This window comes from Limanda limanda, chromosome 15 (genome assembly GCF_963576545.1).
Source record: "Limanda limanda chromosome 15, fLimLim1.1, whole genome shotgun sequence".
Taxonomy (NCBI): Eukaryota; Metazoa; Chordata; class Actinopteri; order Pleuronectiformes; family Pleuronectidae; genus Limanda; species Limanda limanda.
Genome location: NC_083650.1, coordinates 136,550 through 151,887, shown reverse-complemented (window position 1 = coordinate 151,887; position 15,338 = coordinate 136,550).

Below are 15,338 nucleotides of genomic sequence, written 5' to 3'. Positions count from 1 at the left end.
TGGAAAAGTGGCAGAAGGTGGATTTCTCAGATGAATCTTCGGTTGAATTACATCACAGCCGCCGCAAATATTGCAGGAAACCTACTGGAGCCCACATGGATCCGAGATTCACCCAGAAAACAGTTAAGTTTGGTGGCGGAAAAATCATGGTCTGGGGTTACATCCAGTATTGGGGTGTGTGAGAGATTTGCAGGGTGGAACGCAATATCAATAGCCTAAAATATCAAGAAGTATTAGCTACCTCTTACCTTCCCAACCATACAAGGGGTCAAATTTTGCAGCAGGATGGTGGTCCATCGCACACTTCCATCTCTACCTCAAAGTTCCTCAAGGCAAAGAAGATCAAGTGCTCCAGGACTGGCCAGCCCAGTCACCAGACATGAACATCATTGAGCTTGTCTGGGGTAGAATGAAAGAGGAAGCATGGAAGACGAAACCAAAGAACCTTGATGAACTCTGGGAGGCATGTGAGACTGCTTTCTTTGCTATTCCTGATGACTTCATCAATAAATTATAAATCATTGTCGAACAGCATGGATGCAGTCCTTCAAGCTCATGGAAGTCATACAAGATATTAAATATGGATATCACAGCACCACTACTTAATTCACTGATGTTTTGCAACATATTTTCGTATTTGAAGTAAATTATTTGTTAAATTTTCACATTACTCTCTGTAGGCGACAAAACTTTTGTCTTGCCAAAATCTGACCTTTCTGTGTTCATTAAATGATCAATCCTTCTTCAGTGAAATTTATTTTAGTATATTAAACATAATTTGGGAGGGTTTAAGCTTTCATATAAAACCAATGGATAAATTAGAAGTCAGGTTATAGGCTGTTGTTTCTACAAAATGGATAAGTGACAAGACTTTTGTCAGGGACTGTATATAAGATGAATAAAATTGGGCCAAGCACAGAACCCCTGAGCACCCCCCCTGATTAACTTTGACTAATCATTAATTTGCACAAATTGGAATCGATCTGATAGGATAGCTTATGGCAGCTGCCTTAGTGCCAATTAACTGTCCTAGTCTTTTTAGTAAGTAACGATTGATAGTGTGGAATGCTGTGCTAAGTCTGGAATGCTGGGCTAAGAAGGAACAAGGAAAGAGACAAACCCTTGATCTTCACTGAGAAATGCTCCCGGAAATATCTATTTCTCCTGTAATCGGTTGATAGTTAACCATTTTCTGATGTAGTATTATTGGATTTGTTTGAAACAAAATGTTACTTATCTCTTGAGCATTTTCCTCGATATCAATGTTTGTTTTGCAAAGACCTTTGCAACTGCAATTGTATGAAACGTGGAAGGAGGAGAAATGTAATACAATGTTTCCATAACTGCCTGTCTTGCCTGTTTAGACACAAGTAACATACATTTCATACGAAATGAGATGCTAATTTGTGCTGGAGTAGTTCAGCATCAACATTAGCAGCAAAAGGTATGATGAGCCTTTTTCCCTTTGCAACAACTTATCTTTGCGAAAGTGGATTTTCCTCACTCACCTACCTGAAAAACAAATACAGGTCAAGGCTGCAGCCTGAGGCTGATATGACCCTCTGCCTGACAACCTCAATCCGTCAACGGTTAGATAAATTGTGTGCAACACATCAGCATCAGACATCTCAGTAATCTGGGAGTATGTGTGCCATCCACAGATAGCTTGAGGATTCACTGTCCCTTCTATATGTATGTTTAAAATAAAAACGTAAATCTGTGAATTATTTGAATAAGTTTTTATTAATTGTTAGCTCAGTGTTGTATGCAAGATGTATGTTTATAAATGGCAGTGGCATGGCCTGTACCCTGCACATGTTAAAAATAAAAATGTTAATGAATATATGAACCTGTATCTTATTTGAATAGCTTAGTATTGAATGCACAATAACAGGGTAGCTATGTTTATACATGACACCAGGCCCAGTATAATATAAACACTATTTTATGCAATTTATATAGTAGGGGGTCCCTGCTCCATCTCGCCATCAGTTTGGGGGACCTTGGCCTGAAAACGTTGAAGACCCCTGGTCTATGGTTGTTACTGAAGAAAAGCCCTTAAACCCAGTGAATTCAAAACTAATAACCGAAGCTAAAGCAACAGGGTCCTTGAACGTTGCTCCGGCCATAATAAAACAAACTAACCATAAAAGTGTCAGTGTAAAAACCTTCTACAGAGACTGATCCAACAGAATCACAGTAAATGTGAGAGTAGTGAGTAAACACGGTGTAAATAAAGCTCCAGTTTTCCTCCGGTGATTGGCTCTCTCTCGTTTGAACCGTCGCAGCTGCTGCCTGTCAATCTTCAAGGAGTCTGTGTGTCAATCAAACAGACACATTTTTTAATGGCAATCTTTGGACCCAGAGTTTTCTTGCAGCCAGTTGAGCCAGTCCCTGCTGGATCCTTGGTGGTATTACACTTTTAAGCACTTCCGCATCGGCTTCTTCGTTTGGAACCGGAAGCTACGTCCATCTTTTATATCCTCTTGATGTCCTCCTCTCCCTGCTCCCGTTGCCTGGCAACAAACTCTTCCACCTGATTTCCCTCTGGGTACTGCTGGAAGTGCTCCTTGAGCCACGCCCACATGCATAAACTTACCACTGTCGTTGTCGAGATTACTGATTATCCTGTCTGCTCGGAACTGCTTAACCATTATAAGCATTTTTTCTTTCTGAACTCATTGATACCGTCACACAAGAAATGCACTCTTGTTGAAGCACTACAGATGTTATTTCTGTGTGTGTAAGTGAGAGACAGATTGATTTATTGGTTTATTTTAAACTCTGTAATGGAGTAAATGCCAAAGGAATTATTCCCTTAAATGTATTTAAAGTACTACCTGACCATTATAGCTTTTTTTTAAATATTCAAACGTAACTAATAATCGTCTGACATAAGGGGGTTTTGGGGACATATTGAAGTTTGAATTTATATGACATATGTCAAAACAAGATCAAGATTGTGATTTAAAAAATGAAGGGGTTTATTTCCATGTTCAATAAAACCAATTGAGTCTATTTGTGAAATAAATCGGGAAGGCTAATCTATATGATCTATATCTAATGCTGAACCCGCCCCTTCATCCGGATCTGCAGTAATATTGAATGGGTTCTTTCTTGGCCCATGTCCCATACTTAGATTCAGTAGTTTTTGCGTAATCCTGCTGACAAACCAACTAATCAACAAATAAACAGACAGGGCTTGATGGTGTTAAAAGATGAAGGTCTTCAGTCATGTAGATCACTGGTCTTCCTTTTTACCCTCTTACTTGGACTGAGCTTGTGCATGTAATTGCTGCGGTTTGGGCCTTAGGAAACAGAGTTAGGAGCCAGATAAAACTTTGGCTTGTTATATAATTACAGACCAGCATCAATTTGCCTAACAGAGTGGTTGAACTTTGTGCTTTCAAGCTCATAAATATCTCTGAGTGTGACAGGCTTGAGAGGCATGTTAAACACTTCCGACCAGCTCCAGGAAGCTGAAGAAACATACCAAGCAAGGAGTTATGGTGTGTCTTCTATCCCTTGACCTCAAATTTGATAAGTTCATTCCAAAATCAAGGCCACTGTATGGCCTTAGGTCTCTGTGACTGCCATTCACATATTTACTTTTAGCCTGTAGCATGTCCTGAGATTGAATTCTTAGTACATTCTCCATACCATAAAACTGCCACATCCAAAAAGGAAAAGACAACAAAAAACAAATTTTACACTCCAGGCCCAGCTGCCTGACGGTGTATCTGGAAGGGTACTGAAAGAATGTGCATACCAGCTGGCTGGGGTCTTCACACAGATCTTCAGCCTGTCCCTGTCTCATTCCAAAAAACCCATCCTGCCTGAAGACTGCCACATCATCCAGCTGCCAAAAAAGACCACAATCAGATGCCATAATAACTATTGTACAGTGTCGCCTACACCAATTTTTATGAAGTACTTTGAGAAACTAGTCCAATGCCACATCATTTCCTGCCTCCCACCCACACTAGTTTGCCTAGAGAACAAACAGATCTACGGAATATAGCATTGTTATAGCTCTCCACACAGCATTAACCTATCTGGATCATCAGGGGAGCTACACAAGTCTGCTCTTCATAGACTTTAGCTCTGCATTCAATACTGTTATTCCAAACAGACTGGTCACAAAACTACTGGATTTAGGACTGTCACACTATCTGCTACTTGTTCGGAGACTTCATGTCTGATTGCTCTTAGAGAGTCAGATTAAGTCCACATCTCTCCACAGCACTGGGTCTCCACATGGATTTATGCAATGGCAATAAAGGCCTATATCATTCTGTTTATCTATCTATCTATCTATCTATCTATCTATCTATCTATCTATCTATCTATCTATCTATCTATCTATCTATCTATCTATCTATCTATCTATCTATCTATCTATCTATCTATCTATCTATCTATCTATCTATCTATCTATCTATGTAATACTGGTCACAATTATTTTTGCAGAAGTTTTTAACAACTTTTTCATCTCTATTGGACACTTATTTAATATCACACAGCCCGTTCCTATCACAAATAGAGCTATACCTATTTCCTCTGCCATAAGAAGAGGCTTATGGCAGATTTTTTCCTTCAGGCCATTCAGTAATAATGAAGTATTCAATGCATTTACAGGTTGAACATAAAATATTCACTAAGTGAAGACAATTTACATCCTTAATTCCTGAGTATTGAGACTCCTGCAATTACCTTATAATTCATTCAACACTTATGTCAGATATGTCTGCAAGACAATGAACCCCAAATTGCCACTGTCCACTGTGCCATTTTCATAGAAAGAGCTACCCAAAGCATTGTGAATCGGTGAATGGCAAAAAAACGTCCTGTAAACATCAACAGCAATTCATGGTTTCAGATGGGTTTTTTACCTTGTTTTTCACCTTGCAAACTACAGTGTATCCATCTGCCCATTTCTTTTGGAGTTCACAGAGAGAGCACTTGGAGGGTAGTATTGTGACTAGCACCAGTATGTTTACTGGTTAGTTGCTCTGCAATGGCCTCTGATCTGTGCCCTCATGACTGCTGTTTGTTTTCGGTATGAACACTCACTTAAGCCAATTAATGCTAACCTCTGACCGCTGGAAAAAACACCCTCCCCATCAGTCTCAGGAGACACGCATGCTGATATACTCTCACACAGACATGTTGATCTTTCTATAGTTAAACTCTCACCTTCTAATCTGTGTGTTTCTTCTTTTGTGTGACTGTCTTTTAAACACGAACCAGTTCCCTTCGCAGAGGCTTAAATTCACTCACACAGACACACGCAGAATTCAGGTGAAATTGAGAAACACATTTCCAGGATAACAGAATGTTTCATACAATTTTAAGGTTGAATGGGGGACCTGCTTCTTAGAAAACCAATGTTCACCCATACATGGTTGAAAACTCAAGACAAAGGTAAAAAAAGAGTGTGGGCTGTTTACCATAGGTATTGCAACACAACGAAGTGACAGAATGAGTCTTAGCTGAGCACAAAGATCTGTTAAAATTCTTTGGAGAAGAGGAGAGGATAGGAGAGAAGAAGTAGTTGTTCTAGTAGGCGGAGGAGGAGCTCTGAGGGAAGCTGAAGAGACATTGCATCTTGATGTAGCTCTCAGCACATCATTAAGGCAGCAAAACATACCGCTTGGGCTACACAGGCACCAGCCAGTCTCTCTCTCTCTTTTTTTTCTCTCTCTCTCTCTCTCTTGAATTAAAGTTAATAAAAGAAACCAGTTTCTGCTATCTGCTAATAAACTACTTTGTAAGTTGAGGCAAGGCATTTGGCTACAGAGCATAAAGTAAAAACTCCTATATGTAGCAATTTTTACATTGTGGTAGGCCTGTTGATACTTTTTACTCAGTAAATAGTCTGAATGCTTTCACTGAATACTCTACAACTGCTTGTTTGTTCAAAATAACAATTTAGCTTGAGTATTCTGTAGGTCACAATTACCACAGCTGCTAGATGGGACTGTCACATGAACACCAACATCAGTTTAAGGCTATTCGATATTACTGAACAATAAATGGTAACTGTGGTTCATAATTGCTGCACAAAAATATGCATGCTTGTTTTTCTTAACATAGACAGTCAAAGACATTAACTGATGACATGATGGCCTTGATGTTGCTTCTTTTACTTTTTTGAAGATTAAACACTAAACCTGACACAAAATACACAATGGATAAGAACTGGAAACCAGAATAGTTGCAACTCATTCCATCCAGTCTGACACAGATGGCAGGAAGAACACACTTGAACTGGATCGCCTTGGACAGAACGAAGGCACCCTCGATGCACTAAGAGAATAGTAGTGGTTGTTGGGGTCTCAGTGATCTGACAGGGGCCATCATTCACCAGACACAGCCCATCTGTTGGCTGTGTGTGTGTGTGCATGTGCACATGTTTTCTTCATGAAAGAAACTCCAGTGGCGCCAGTGTCTCTTTGGTAATTCTCTGTGAACCATTAAGTGAAATGGTAAGTTCTTTACAGTCAAGTCTATCAGGAACATTTTGGTTAAATCCAGTACATAACATAGTGGGTATTATGCTATACATTTGTCTCTCAACCCACCCACAAGAGTGAAGGCTTTACGTTAGTAAAGCTAAAAACTAAAAAGCACTACATAGTAATAATAGTAACAATAAATAATATAAGAGATCACTAAGAAGACGTTAGCAATCAAACAAAGGAAAACAAATGTATGTTGTCTGATGTATGGTGGGGGTTTGTTCAAACCTTTGGTGCATAGCAACACAAAAAGCAGCCTCCCCAAACTTTATATAGTTTGTTTCGGTGTTATTGAGCAAGCCAGCGGTAGACGACCTGAGGGAACGGTTTGGAACATATTCGGATAAACAATCAGATGTATGAGGGTGCTGTACCATTAAGAGACTTAAGAACAAGTAAAATAATTTTATCAATCCTCAGTGATACTGGAAACCAGTGTAAAGACACTAAAACTGGTGTGATGTGATCTCTTTTCCTATTTCTCGTAAAACCCTGGCTGATGAATTTTGTAAAAGCTGTAGTTGATCAATGGATTTTTTCAGTTATCCTGAATAAAGGTCCTTACAGTATACCAGGCGAGAAAGCATAAAAGCGTCAAAAAAGAGTCAACTTTTTGGCATCTTCCAGAGTGAGGTATGGTCTTACTCTTGCAATATTTCACATCTTTGAGACATTGTTTATGTGTGAATGAAAATGTAGCTCTGAGTCAAGTGTAACACCCAGGTTCTTTACTTTTGATTTGTTGTGATGCGCCAGACTTCCAAGTTTGCTAATAATGTTTTGTCTCTGATCATAAGTTCCAATTACCAAAATCTTCTTTTAATTTGAGAAAATTTTGCTCATCCATTTTTCCACTCTGAAGAGGCAATACATAATTTAGATTGGAGCATCAGAGTCATCTGGCGGTACGGATAGATATAATTGAGTCTCATCAGTATAACAAAGATAGTTCACACCATGGTCACTAATCATTTTTCCTAGTGGTAACATAGTATATAAGCAAAATAGTAATGGACTAAGAATTAAACCCTTTGGAATGCCAAAAAGGTTATCATGCTTTTGTGAAACATGGTCACTGAGGCTTATGAAATATTTCCTGCCAGTAGGTATGTTTTGAACTTGTTTAGAGCTGGGCCTGTGATATCAATCCAACTTTTGAGCCTGTGTAAAAGGATCTTTTGATTTACTGTGCGGCAAATGCCGCACAATAAGTCTCGGAGCATCAAGATAGACGTATTTTTTTCTCTGCTCTCACTCCATGTAATTTATTATTCTCATAAGTGCTGTTTCGTTGCTGTGTCCAACTGTTTAAATACGGCTTTTTCCAGAATTTTACTAAGGAAAGGCCGACTGGAAATTGGTCTGTAGTTGTTTAGCAAAGAGGAATCAAGATGAGTTTTTTAAGAAGGGGCTTTACTAAATCTGTTTTCAGTGCCGTCACTAACTAACCCTAACCCTAACCCTAACCCTATGCGACAGGACAGACACTTAAGAGTGATTGTCTACTACTTTCATTCACACCATATCACATGGTCTGCTTTTACCAGAGAGGTATGAGTTTTCTGATGACGAAAGAATCCAATGATGTGTACGTACTAACTGTCCTAGAGGCTCAGTTAAAATACACATCTCCACAGCTGTCTTGTGTCAGTTTTTCACAATGGGGACATAATGACAACACAATCAAAGGTAAACATTAGAGAGATGTGTATTAGAGTGTGTATTCTTAAATATGAACTCCACACAGACATGATTCGACACTATCGATTCATAACCAACACATGATAGTATGTTTGTCATCCCAATAAAAAAATGAATGCACTATGAATGTGAACTAGTTCATTTTCATCTGCATGATCTGAACTTGGAACTCCTTCGTCCACAAGAATGATGCTTCTACAGATGGGTCAGATTCAGATTTCACATTCACATTTAAGTGTGTAAAGGTTTGGTTGTTTGTTTGATTTGAAAAAGAAAAGAAAAAAGTTTTATTCAACCATCCTATATTTCCTTTGAAAAAAAAAGAGCAAAGGCTAAGATGCCCCAATTGCTCTCTCTCTCTCTTTCTCGGAGTGCATGTTGGGAGTGAGTGTGGTGAGTGAGCTGAAACATTTGTTCAAATTGTTTGTTGTTTCTGCATTTTTTTTTGTGTGAGTGACAGAGTCAGGAGGAGCAGTTTTAGTTGTTTAGTTGCCGGTGTGTTGGTGCAGCATGGCTGCTGCAGGTGGAAGCTCCAGCCTCCACAAGCTAACACGCCGACACGGCATCAAACTGTGTCCAGCTGTGGACTGCTCGGTGGAGGAGGTCAGTCTGGCTGTGGGTGAGGTTGTTGGGTGTGACAGTGTGAAGTCTGCCTCACGTATGAACAGTGCGGTGTTGGTGTTTGTAGATGGCATAGAGAAAGCTAACCTGCTACTGGAGAGGGGAGTGGTGATTAAGGGATCCTTCACACCTGTGTTGTCTCTGGCAAACCCTGTAAAGAAGATCCTGATCTCTAATGTCCCCCCGTTCCTGAACAATGATCTTTTAGAGAGAGAACTGGCGAGACATGGACATTTAATGTCCCCTATAAAAATGATTCCCATATATTGTAAATCCCCACAGCTCAAACATGTCATGTCGTTTAGGAGACACGTGTTCATGGTTCTAAAGAAGAGTGATGAAGAACTAAACCTGGTCTTTAGTTTTAAAATAGAGGAGTTTAACTACACGGTGCATGTTACTTCAGGTAACATGAAATGTTTTGGATGTGGGAAAGAGGGACACCTGATCCGCTTGTGTCCAGACAGAGCCGGTGAGAGCCAGTCAGCTGCCTCTGCACCGGCCCCCCCGCCTGCCTCGGCCGGTGGTTCCACTGCTCCGGCCCCCCCGCCTGCCTCGGCAGGTGATGGTTCCGCTGCTCCTGCACCGGCCCCCCCGCCTGCCTCGGCCGGTGGTTCTGCTGATCCTGCTGTCAGCCAAAAGAAAAAACCAAAAGAAAAAACCCAGAAAATAAGACAAATAGTGCTCAGGCAAAAAAATGTCGAAGGAAAATCCACCGTTTGCTTCCGTGTATGATTGCTCTGTCAAAGGAATGCGGCAGTTTTTACAAGAAACTAAGGGCATGAGAATGGTTAATATAGATGACTTCTACCTAGATCCGAAACATTTCATCGAATCAGCGAAAGGCTTCATGGGGAGATCTGAAGGTAGCGGCCAGCCGTTTTTCACAGATCAGGAAGTTTACCGCCTGAAGAAACTGATGTCTAAAGCCCGAGCCAAATTGGCCCGTGAAGGCAAACTGGAGGACTGGAGGGATAGTGTTGTATTATGATTAGGGATGGGTATCGTTTAGTTTTTATCTGATACCGGTTCCTAACCGATACTTTTAAAACGATACCGGTGCCTAAACGGTTCCTGAACCGATACTTATTTTTTTTAAAGTGCACAAAACGAAGCTTGACGTCATTTAAGAAAGGCTTTTTTATTGGCAAATATATGAACTGTTTAAAGTAGATTATAAATATAAATGAATACAAAAACTTTTTAACTTAAAACTATGAATAATATATATGAACTGTTAACAAAAGCTTACACTATACTTAAATAAATAAAAATAAATACAAAACACACACACTCTGACTTCGGTGCCTGAGCCAATTGAAGACTGAGGGTCGCTTTTCACTCGGAGACCCCCGTTTCTCCGCGGCTGGGGCTGTCGCAGGCAGGCTTCGGCCCCCCCAAATGCAGACGCTTTTGTGAAACCTTTCTCGGCTTGGTCTTCGCTCCTCCCGTCCCGAGCCTTTCCAAGCCTTCCGGAGCCGGTCGCGGCGCACCGCCACGGAGGAAATGCGCCCGGCGGGGGCCAGCCAGCGCCGGGGAGATCCCACAGACCCCACACCTGCACGGAAGCCCTGACGCGACGCGGGCAGCGCGGAGACAAGAGTTTGTCCACCGGCAGCCGCGGCTGCGGGGGCCCGGCGGGAGGCGCCGCTTCGGGTGAAGGAAGGAGGGGAAGTGTGAGGAGGCGGGACGAGCGGAGACCTCAGGCTTCGATTGGCTCAGGCACCGAAATGAAGCACCAAAATCTCCGTTGCATTTCGGTCCGGGTAGGTACCGGTTGTATTGGAACCGGTTCCAATATGGCACCGGTTCTCGGTACCCAACCCTAATTATGATGTGTTTTTTTTCCTTTTATTGGCTCAAGCATGTTTGATATGTTGTAGTAATTTGTTTGTTGGAACTTCACCGTGACAATAAAAGTGACTTAAAAAATCAAAATCTCTCTCTCTCTGTCTCTGTGTGTGTGGGCGTGAATGTTAACTGCAGATGAGGACCTGGTGTGCTGGAGTGTGGGCCTTGATTGACCAGCTGCCTTTAAAAGCTCCACCTCTGCTCTCAGTCTGCGTCGGACTATAGACTTAGTTCATGTTAGTTTTAGCAGCCGCAAAATCACAACATTTAAGATTCCGAAACCGGCCTGCCTGCCTGCTTGCTTGCTTTATTGGACATTCCAATAAACCTTAGTTTTCACTTTACCTCTGTCTCAGCCTCTGCCCCTGGCCTTAACACCGAGCCTGTCCCAGCAGCCTGAAGACATCTGTGAAAATCTTGCCTTTTATACAGGCTCACATGGAATCTTTAGTATTACAGGATTGGTTCTTTACTGTGAAGTGACCTCATCTGAAATGTGATTGGTTCTCATTGGTGCCTATGGGAAGTTGGTTTGTATTCAGCCAGAGGTCTTTGTGATTTACTGGCCACTCTCTGGCTGAAAGGAAAAGGCCTGCGGGGATTTGTAACCTCATATATCTTGGTGTGCTGCTATTGAAATGCTAATCATGTGGTCTTAACAGCGTGGGCGCCACAGACAAAAGCGAGGGACGGGCCACCAATGTACACACTGGGGAAGATCTGAGAGAGACCTGCCATGAGCACAGCCGTGGCTCTGCCTACGTTCAGGACCTGCTCTCAAAACTGTCTCTTCAGCACATAGGAGCCTGTAGAGAGGTGCACAGCCCTACGGCCTATAACAGTTATACTTTATGCACCAAGAGTCTTGTACATTTGGGCAGATGAGATGAATAGTGACTCATAACGTTGCCTACATAATTTTAAGTAATAAAATCTGCAAATCAAAGACGCAAATCCCAGTGGCTGACCTTCATTAAGTACCACTACCTACTCTTCAATTGTTAATTTAAAGGATGTGTCAGACATGTTGCTTTAACTCTACCACTTTAAAACACATTTAAAGATTTAACCAGACAGAATCTTTTTCTTTGTTTTACCTCACAGTTGAATCTTGAATATGACCCCGGCTACATGTAAGCAGGATGTCTATGCACAATTAAAATGTTCGATACTCATTGAACTATCAACATATTTTTAAGCCGTTTAATTTGTCAAATTTATATTTCTGAGACAGAATTCTATACATATAAAATTAAGATTATCTATCAAAACACCTCATACTGTTGTGTTAAATTAAGATTAATTTACCCACAACAACTCTGCATTTAAAATAGCTGCCACATGTGTTTTATTTATCATTTGGGACATAAATAAAGACTTAATTCATAACAAAAAAAGGACATAATTACAACAAACACTATGTAACTGATGTTCTGGCCTAATACACATTGACAACAGGATATTAGAGATCTGCTTCTTCGGGAAAACCAAATCTAACATGGCATATTATTTGATTTAGCTCAGTAAATTGTTGTTGTTTCTCTACTGCTATTGTAAATAACATGCATGATGTGTTTGTTTGTGTGTATAATCAAAATGGCTTTAAATGGCTCTTTTTTTCGCTGCACCAAAACGAGGGGAAGTGGAAACCAGATAAAGTGACCATTCATATAAATCAAATAACCTGGGGCAGAATCGTTTCTATGCAAATGCTGTTTAACCATTAGGGCACCTTGTGAAAATCTTGGCCATTTCAGTTTTCCTTTTTTGACTGTTTTGGCTGTGTTAATGCATCTGGCTTGACATTTTACAAGAGTGTGTTTTTTTTGTGGCATTCTAAAATCTCAACCTCATTTCAATCTGTAAAAAATAGTACCTTCCAGAACCTTCTTGGGAAAAATGCCCCATTGACACCCATTATAACTGCTTTTTTTTATCGCCCTGCAGTTAGAACATAAAATCATGCATTCCACATTTTTATGCTTTCATTCTGAGATCCTGGCTTTGAATTTAAGTTTTTTACTATTCAACATCATATTGACCCATTTTCCCATATTTGTCATATAAGTAAAATGTATACTATTTTGTGGTCTCCTGTAGTGGCACTATTTCTGTATAATGGAACCCATAAACCTAATGAATGATGTGAGTGTTGCGTTGACACAGACCTCAGAGAGTGTGATGAGTAAAAAAGATTGTATGTGTGTGTTTAGGAAAATCTCCTTACTCCGTCTTTCTTCCTCTCTCACACACTTGCACACATCCTCACCGGTTAACCCACTAGTTCACACAAACATTACATGCACATGCACATGAGGGCCTTCACATGCATGTGCATATAATAAACCACATCTCAAATATTTGTGTATATTTTTGTATATGATTTACAGAGTGCTGAGCTTTGAAGGTGTGTGTGTGTATGTGTGTCATGGGGAGTGAATGTGTGCTTGAGGGGTGTGTGTATGTACATTTGTGTGTGTGTCTGTTTGTGTATGCAGAAGTAAACAAATCAGAGAAATAAAATTGTGTAATGTTATTATTCCTCACTCTGTCTCTCTCCCTCTCCGTCGCTCTCACACACATGCACACATCACCAATCACACCACTCAAGCACAAAAACTTAACAAACATTAATTTCCCCATAGTATTTGTCATAGGGATGAAGGTAAAGGAATGACGACAGAGTGGTGACATAAGTCTTAAGATGACCATGTAAGACGACAGAATGACAAAGGTAAGCACAGAGACTTATATACACAGAGTAGGCAGGGGTAATTGGACAGAGCATGATGGCTTGGGATGATGACCCGCAGGCCGGGCAGAGAAGGAGCATGGGTGCTCGGGAGGACGGCCGGGAGGCGAGGCAGAGACGGAGTAGGAGGCTGAAGCTCAGACGAAGGGGACTCTGGAGGTGGCAGCCGCTGCAGTTCCGACACAAGGGAGATTGGAGGAGGCAGCTGCTACAGCTCACACACAGGGGAGACTTGAGGAGTTAGCTGCTTCACATCAGACACAGGGGAACAGGAAGGGGGGTTGGCTGGACCTTTAGCCTGGGGCAGGAACAGGCAGCGGCACCGGCCAAACCCCCGAGCGTGGGGCAGGCAAAAGAATGGGTGTCAGCAGGACCCCCAAGCTTGGGGCAGACTGGATTGGTGCCTGCCGGGACCCCTTACTCCGAAACTGGAGTGAGGTCCGCTGGGACCCCCAAAACCAAGACTAGAGGGGGCTGTGGCCCAGCCAGGACTGGAGGTGGCTGCCTGTTAGCAGGCCGAAGAGGAGATGGGTTGAGGCTGGGTGGAAAACTTCCTCTCCGACGTCCGCCATGCACACTAGAAATTAGGCGGAAACTGCTGGGTCCCCCAAAAGCCCGATGGGTGCCGAGGTACGGGTTAACTGAGGGAATTGACTCTGGGATGGCAGGGGGATGGTTATTTTGCAGAGGCTTGGGTTTAGAAGTGGCTGGATAGGTGATGAAGGTGTTAAGTCTGTTCTGGACAACCACTAGGTGGGGTATAAAATTGCTCAGCAAAGGTCTTTCTTTGAGCCATGTCTGTTGGATTGAAATCTTCTTGGGGAGCACCACTTGCAGCTTGCTGTCCACCACTGCCTCAAATTCACAGACCTTTTGAACATAAAGGCGAAGCCCTGCTGGGCTACCATAAAGTTAGGGATGACGTAAAACATAAGATGTAAGGCGACGGACTGACAGAGGTAAGCACAGAGACTTACATACACAGCGAGGGAACAGGTGCAGACAATCACAGGTGGACTTATATACACAGGGTACTATAAAAAAAAGTAGAAGTCAAGGCAGAGACACACAAGGAGCAAAAAACTGAAAACAAAGAACTCAGAATGAAATCACTGAAACACAAACCCAAACACAAGGAAACACAGGAAAAAGTCCATAAACCAAAGAGTCTACATACAGAACAAAAAACAAACAAATCCAAAGACACTTCATCAAAGAGGCAAAGTCCAGATTCATGAAAACTTTTCTAGTGTTGATTACCAATCAAATCGCTTAACAGGACAGTTTTACATTTCACACATACGTTCATACAGTGCATCTGTGGGCAGAACTTTTCTCATCAAGAAGAGGCAATTTTTGGGGTTCAGCATCTTGCCCATGAACACTTTCGGAATGGGGAAAACTGGGATTGCACTGCTCTAAACACAGAGCCACAGCCGCAGAAATGTTCAAGATATGCAAAACTGAACGGGTAACATGAACCACATAATCATGATTCAAAACAATTGGGGGACATTAATATTTTTTTCAATCTTGAAAGCAAGATTGAGACAGCTGTTTACAGCCCTAAAACAGGCGATTGGGGCATTAACAGGAGACAAGCATTACAAGTAGTATGCAACAGGACGGTAATGAGGCTTGTATTTCTGCATCAAGCTTTGTCAATCTCCTCAGTCTATCATGCTGTGATCAGCACAGCCTGCAGCGCGGCAGTGCACACAATGGAGTCCATTGCAGCTTACTCGTAGATCCAGTGTCTAGAATAGTTTGCTTTTCCCAAAAAAAGAACTGTCCCTTTTTTATATTAGGTGGAGGAATATTGTTCAAGACTTATACTTTCTCTTATACTCTCATGCTGTCTAACTCTCAGCACATTTCCCAAGATATTTAAC